Source organism: Ovis canadensis, chromosome 10, assembly GCF_042477335.2.
Source record: "Ovis canadensis isolate MfBH-ARS-UI-01 breed Bighorn chromosome 10, ARS-UI_OviCan_v2, whole genome shotgun sequence".
Taxonomy (NCBI): Eukaryota; Metazoa; Chordata; class Mammalia; order Artiodactyla; family Bovidae; genus Ovis; species Ovis canadensis.
In genome coordinates, this window is record NC_091254.1 from 50301933 (window position 1) to 50307830 (window position 5898).

General features: G+C 47.0%; 1 long non-coding RNA gene across 1 annotated transcript; it reads left to right on the forward strand.

Annotated features, from left to right (window-relative positions):
• Nucleotides 1-288: 288 nt before the first annotated feature.
• Nucleotides 289-4265, forward strand: LOC138446898 (uncharacterized). The gene is made up of 2 exons (XR_011259591.1): nucleotides 289-395; nucleotides 3035-4265. It is a non-coding gene; the product is annotated as an uncharacterized lncRNA (long non-coding RNA).
• Nucleotides 4266-5898: the final 1633 nt, after the last annotated feature.

Genomic DNA, 5898 nt, shown 5'->3' on the forward strand with positions numbered 1-5898 from the left:
CGTTTTAATGAAGTTGAAAGTTCTTTTCACCTTATGGGTTGTGGCTTTGGTGTCAAGTCTAAGAACTCTCTGCCTAGCCCTAGAGTCCAAAGTTTTTTCCTGTGGTTTTGCTAAAAGCCATCTAGTTTTATGCTCTACATTGAAGTCTGAGGTCGTTTCGTGTTAATTTTTATAAAAAGGTCTGAGACTTTTTAACAAATGAGGTTCATTTGTAGCCTGCTGGCATCCAGCTGCCCAGCGTTACGTGATGAAAGGCGCTCTTCCCTCACCGAGTGGCTTTTGCATTTTGTTAAAAATCGACAGGGCACTTTTGTTTGGGGCTACTTCTCGGTTCTCTTTTCCTCTCACCCCTGTACTCTCACCAGCACCACAGTCCAGATTCTTGTGCTGTACAAGTAAGTCGTGAATGCTAGAGCGATTCCTCCCTCTCAATTCTCCTTTTTCAAACTTTTTCAGCTATTCTATTTCCTTTGTCTTGCCATATAAACTTAATAATAATTTTGTCTATATTTACAAAATAACTTTGCTGCATTTTTTATTGCTGTGTTTTTGATTTAAAAACATTAAACTTGTATATCAATTTGGAGAGAATTGACATCTTTGTCAAATCTTATCTGTAAACACAGCATGTCTGTTTATTTACATCATCTTTCTTTCATCAGCATCTCATAGTTTTCAGCATATGAGTCACAAAAGTTTTATTTCATGTAAAAAGTAAAAAGATTTACTTTTAAGTATTTCATTTTCTTTGAGTGATCGTGAATAGCATTATATTTTAATCTCAGTGTTCACATGTCCATTGCCCGTATATAGAAATAAATGTACTTCTTGGTTTATTTGCTGTATCCTGTGATCTTGCTGAATTCATGTATCAGTTCTGGAGCTTTATAGTTTCCCTGGGATTTATGTATAGACAGTCATATCATCTGCAAATAGAGATAGTTTGTGTTTTTGTTTTTATTTTGGCTGCACTGAGTCTTCGCTGCTAGGCATGGGCCTTCTCTAGTTGCGGAGAGCAGGGGTTACTCTTCACTGTGGTAGGCGGGCTTCTCGCTGCAGAGGCTTCTCTTGTTGCAGAGCACAAGCTCTGGGTGCATGGGCTTCAGTAGTTCCGGTGAATAGGCTTTGTTGCCCCACAGCACATAGGATCTTCCTGGACCAGGGATTGAACCCACATCCCCTGCATTGGCAGGTGGATTCTCATCCACTAGGGAAGTCCTCGATAGTTTTATCTCTTCCATTATGGTTTGTGTATCTCATATTAATTTTTCTTGCCATGTAGCCCTGGCTAGAACCTCAGGCACTGTGTTGAACAGGAATGGTAAAAGCAGAAATTCTTGCTCCTGATCTCAAGGGGGAAGGTTCATTCTTTCACCACTAAGTATGATGTGAACTGTAGGGTTTTTGTTGATGCTTGCTATCAAGTTGAGAGAGTTCTCCTCTGTTCCTATTTTTCTGAGAGTTTGTATCATGAATAGGTATGGAATTTTGTGGAAAAAACTTTTGCACTGCATGATATGATTGTGTGACTTTTTCTTTAGCCCAGTAACATGATGGATTACCTTATCTTCATACAGAAACAAACTTGTATCCTTGAAATGAACCTCTGGTCACTGTGTGTGATCCTCTGTATATATTCAATGAACAATTCATTTGTTAATATTTTATTAAGCCTTTTTACATCAACATTTGTGGGGGATACTGGTCTGTAGTTTTCCCCCCCTTTTTTTTTCTTGCTGTCATTGTCTGGTTTGGTGTCCGGGTAACATCAGCAATACAAAACGAACTGGGAATGAGCTCACCTCTTCTGTCTTTGGGAAGAGGTCATGCAGAACAGGTGTAATCCTTCTTTAAATATTTGGTGGAATTTCCCAGTGAAACTATCTGGGTCTGGACATTTCTTGAGCACTTCTTAATTACACATTCAAAATCCTTAATAGTTACAAGGATCTTCATATAATCTATTTCATATTTGGTGAGTGTTTTTTGAGAGAATAACCCAGTTCATCTAACTTGCAAGTCTATAAGTACAGAATTGTTTACAGTACTCCCTGTTATTCTTTTCATGTCCTTATGGTCTATAGTGACGTGCCCTCTTGATGCCTGTTACTGGTAATTTGTCTTTTCTCTCTTTCCCCCTTTGTCAGTCTTGCTAGAAGTTCAACAATTCTAATGATATTTCCAGCTCTTTGTTTATTTGATTTGCTCTATTCTTTTTCTGTTTCAGTTTAATTGATTTCTGCTCTTACCTTTACTATTTTCTTTCATTTTCCTTGGGCTTATTTTTCACTTTTCCATTTATTGAAATGGGAGCATAGATGGTTGAGTCTTTCCTTCTTCACTCCTGTTTGTGTTAATCTCCTCTCAACATACTTGTACTGTATCCCCCAAATTTTGATACATCAATTTTTAATTTTCATTCAATACACTGTATCAACCCATGGTTTATTTAGAAGAGTGTTTTAGTTTCCAAGTGTTCAGAGATTTTTCTGTTTTCTTTCTTTCCATTTTTTATTGATTAAAAATTGTTGATTTACACTTTGATTCCACTGTGATCAGAGAACACACTCTACCGTTTCAATTATTTTAAATATTCTGAGATTTTTCAGTGGCCCTGTATTAAGCCCACCTTTTCCTTCTGATGTTTTGGTGCCTGTGGCCTCCCTAATGCTGGGGAGATGGCCCCTCCCAGGGCTGGGGAATTCCTAGAGACAGCAGACAACTCTTCTGTGATGTGCACTTTTCATGAGCCCACTGACCAACCCCAAACCCGCTCCCACTCCTGCAACCTCCTCCCTCAGGCTGTCACTTGCCCGGCTAGTGCCCCCCTGCCCTCACCTCCCCCCTGCCCTCATCACCCCAGGCCAGGCCCCAGCTGAGCCACCAGAACACTTCACACTGACCCACCTTGAGCCAGGATTTCACCTGCCCTCCCCAGGACCACAGCCCAGGGCCTGCCTGGACGTCTATCCAGCATTTACAGCTATTGCTTTTTTTTGGAGTAAAGTGCATTTATTTTTTATCTGATTTCCAGGATTTAAGTTGTACTTGGCTAGAAGAATAGGAAAAGTACATCAAGCACCTTCCCGGAAGTGAAAATTCCCTTTTGAAAGAGCAGACGACCCGAGATCACTGAAGCCCGGGCAGCAGCTGGTTCCTGGGCCTCTTTATGCTGCTCGTTCCCCTCCCACTCTGTTCTCCTGCTTTTTTCCCTCAGAATCTGGGTCATTTGTCTCCCAGAGTCTCTCACAAGCTGGACTTTGTGGATTGCATATTCATGGTGGTGTACACGGTTTTCCATCCTCGTGCTTTCTACAATATAAACCAAGAGTTGACGTGACACTGGGGTTATTCCAGAGTCTCTCTCATTGGTGTCTCGGCGCTTCCATATGGAGCATCCCCGAGGGCCACTTATGCCACCCCACCCCCCTAGCCCCTCAGCCCCCACCCCTCTCCACTCCTCATCCTTCCCTCAGCCCCCTCCACCCCCACCCCTCACCCTCCACCCCCCACCCTTCACCCTCCACCCCTCACCTCCCAGGCATCACACCAGCTCCCTCCTCCCATCTATCCTCCTCCACTAGTGCAGTCTTCTTCCCAGGATGCCCCCCACCGCAAGGTCACTGTGGGCTTCGTGCTCCAGGGTCCTTGCTTCTCCGCTAGGTTGGGGGCTCCGTGCAGGGCAGAGCCAATCCTGCTCCCTGTGCCCCCAACACACAGTCCTTCACACCACAAGCACTGGCGCTGGGCACCGAGCACTGAGCATGAGCACCAAGCACCAAGCAATGATCACAAGCACTGAGTACCAAGCTCGAGCACTAGCATCAAGCAGGAGCACTGGTGGGGGTGTGTGTGCAACCTGCTGGGGTCTTGCTCACAACCCTCTTGCCCCCGGCCCTCCTGAGGGGGACCGAGGTCCCAGAGAAGACCTCCCAGCTGAGGCTGCCTCAGCACCCAGGCCACCTATCTGCGGACACGGCTGCCCAAGGCCTTTTCAGGTCACTGTCAGAGGGGACATCGGGGAAGTGACAGAATGGCCTTGGAGCCATTCAGATGTCAGAGCACAACGGGAAACTCTCCACTGTGAGGAACTAAAGTAACAGTGAAACCAAAGCCAAGAGTCTTTGTAAAGATGACACTGCAGACCTCAGAGACTCCATCAATCAACCTCAGAAATGTGAAGCTTCTTGTTACCCTAAATCATTTCTGGGTGTGATTTATTAGACAGACACGAAAATAATGTATTTCTAGCTTTTCTGCTATCATACTTGGATTCGGGGTTAAGGTGGTTTAAAACGTAGTTAGCACTCAGCTGTGAGGTTTCTTTGTATGCGGTTACCCTTACTCACCTCATTAGCTAAGAGATTAGTTTCCACCCAAAACATATGAATACAACTGGAGACAGTGTTGATGTTCAGAAAGAGGAAGGCCTAAGTCAACAAGGGAATTGGTTTTCTCTGGATGAACTTCAGCCCCAAAAGGACCTGGATTCTGTTCTGGGGGTCGGGGGCAGGGGCACCCAGCAGTCATCAGGAGCCAACGTCTGTGTTCAGTCCTCACACCACAGAGATGATCCTGGCCACATGCCAGGCTCCTCCTCACCAGACGCTGGGGTCTGGGGCTTTATCCCATCGTGCCTTCGCCCCGGATGCCATGGTTCCGATCCAAACAGGAGGCAGACACCGCTCAGGCAGAGTAGACATCGTAGGGTCAGGATCCGAGTTTCTCTGAAGCACTTCTGACAAGACAGTGCCGAGTTCAGTCACAAAACCATGAGGACAAACTAAAGTGGATCACAGACCACGGTTCCCACATCTACTGGGACAGCCTCTCTGGCCCCACAGCCCAGGAATCTGTATGTTTAACAAGCTCTTGAGCTGGTTTTTATTCGGCCAGCCTGGTTCCACCTTCCCACAGAGCAGTCAGATCTCAGTGTCATTCATAGCACCTGTCCCAGGGTCACTCCAGGGTCAAGTTCAGCCAGCCTAGGGTGGGGGGTCCTGCATTCCCACCTCCCCTGCACAGGGAGCCTCATGCTAGACTCACAGACATGTGGAATTTCAGGCAGGAACGATTTCAAAAACAGTTGCATCCCATACCTCTGAGACCCTGGCACGCTGGAAATGCCATGCTCATGGCAGGATGATAAAACCTGCACCCACCCGAGGGCCTGACTCTTTGCAGCCCCATGGACAGAACATGAGTCTGTCCTCCCAGCGGCTTCAGCAGCCAGTCCCACTTGTGGGGAGTGTCTTGGCTGTCCTGTCTCTGCCCTGGGAGGGCGTCCCATGTGGTCACTCAGCACACACCCTGAGGGCGCCCGGGCCCTCACTTCTGCACAGATGAAACTGCACTAACGCTGCTGAGAAGCGCTCTTGGGGACCTGACGTCCTTCTTCATTCCTCGGAACCAGACCTCAGCCGCCCTTTCCTGCCAGCTCCTTTGCTTTGTTCTCTGACCGCTATCTGCTTTCTCCTCCCTTTCAAAGGGTTCTCCTTATCTTCCCCGACACAGGCAGGAGATCAGGAGCCAAGTCCGTCACGCGGTGACAGCCCGTCGTCCCAGTTTGCCCTGGGTCGGGGGGCTGCAGCTCTGGCAGGTCCAGAGCCGGGGCCTGGTGGCAGGTGAGCCTGGGACCGCAGTTTCAACCACAGTAGATGTCTGACCCACATCTCCCCTCAAGGATGGAGGCAGATGTCTCCCACAGCTGTCTCTTCCTGAACACTTACTCCTTCCTTTATCAAATCGAATCCCTTTAAACCCAGGGGGACTCTTAATTTCTCTAGCTTCTCCTGCAAGCCAGGTGCTGGGCTGGACTAGAAATACCCTCTTGGAGTTATGTGATGAAGTAAACCTAAAGCATTGAGCACAGTTCAGGAAATCCAGCCGCGTGTCAGT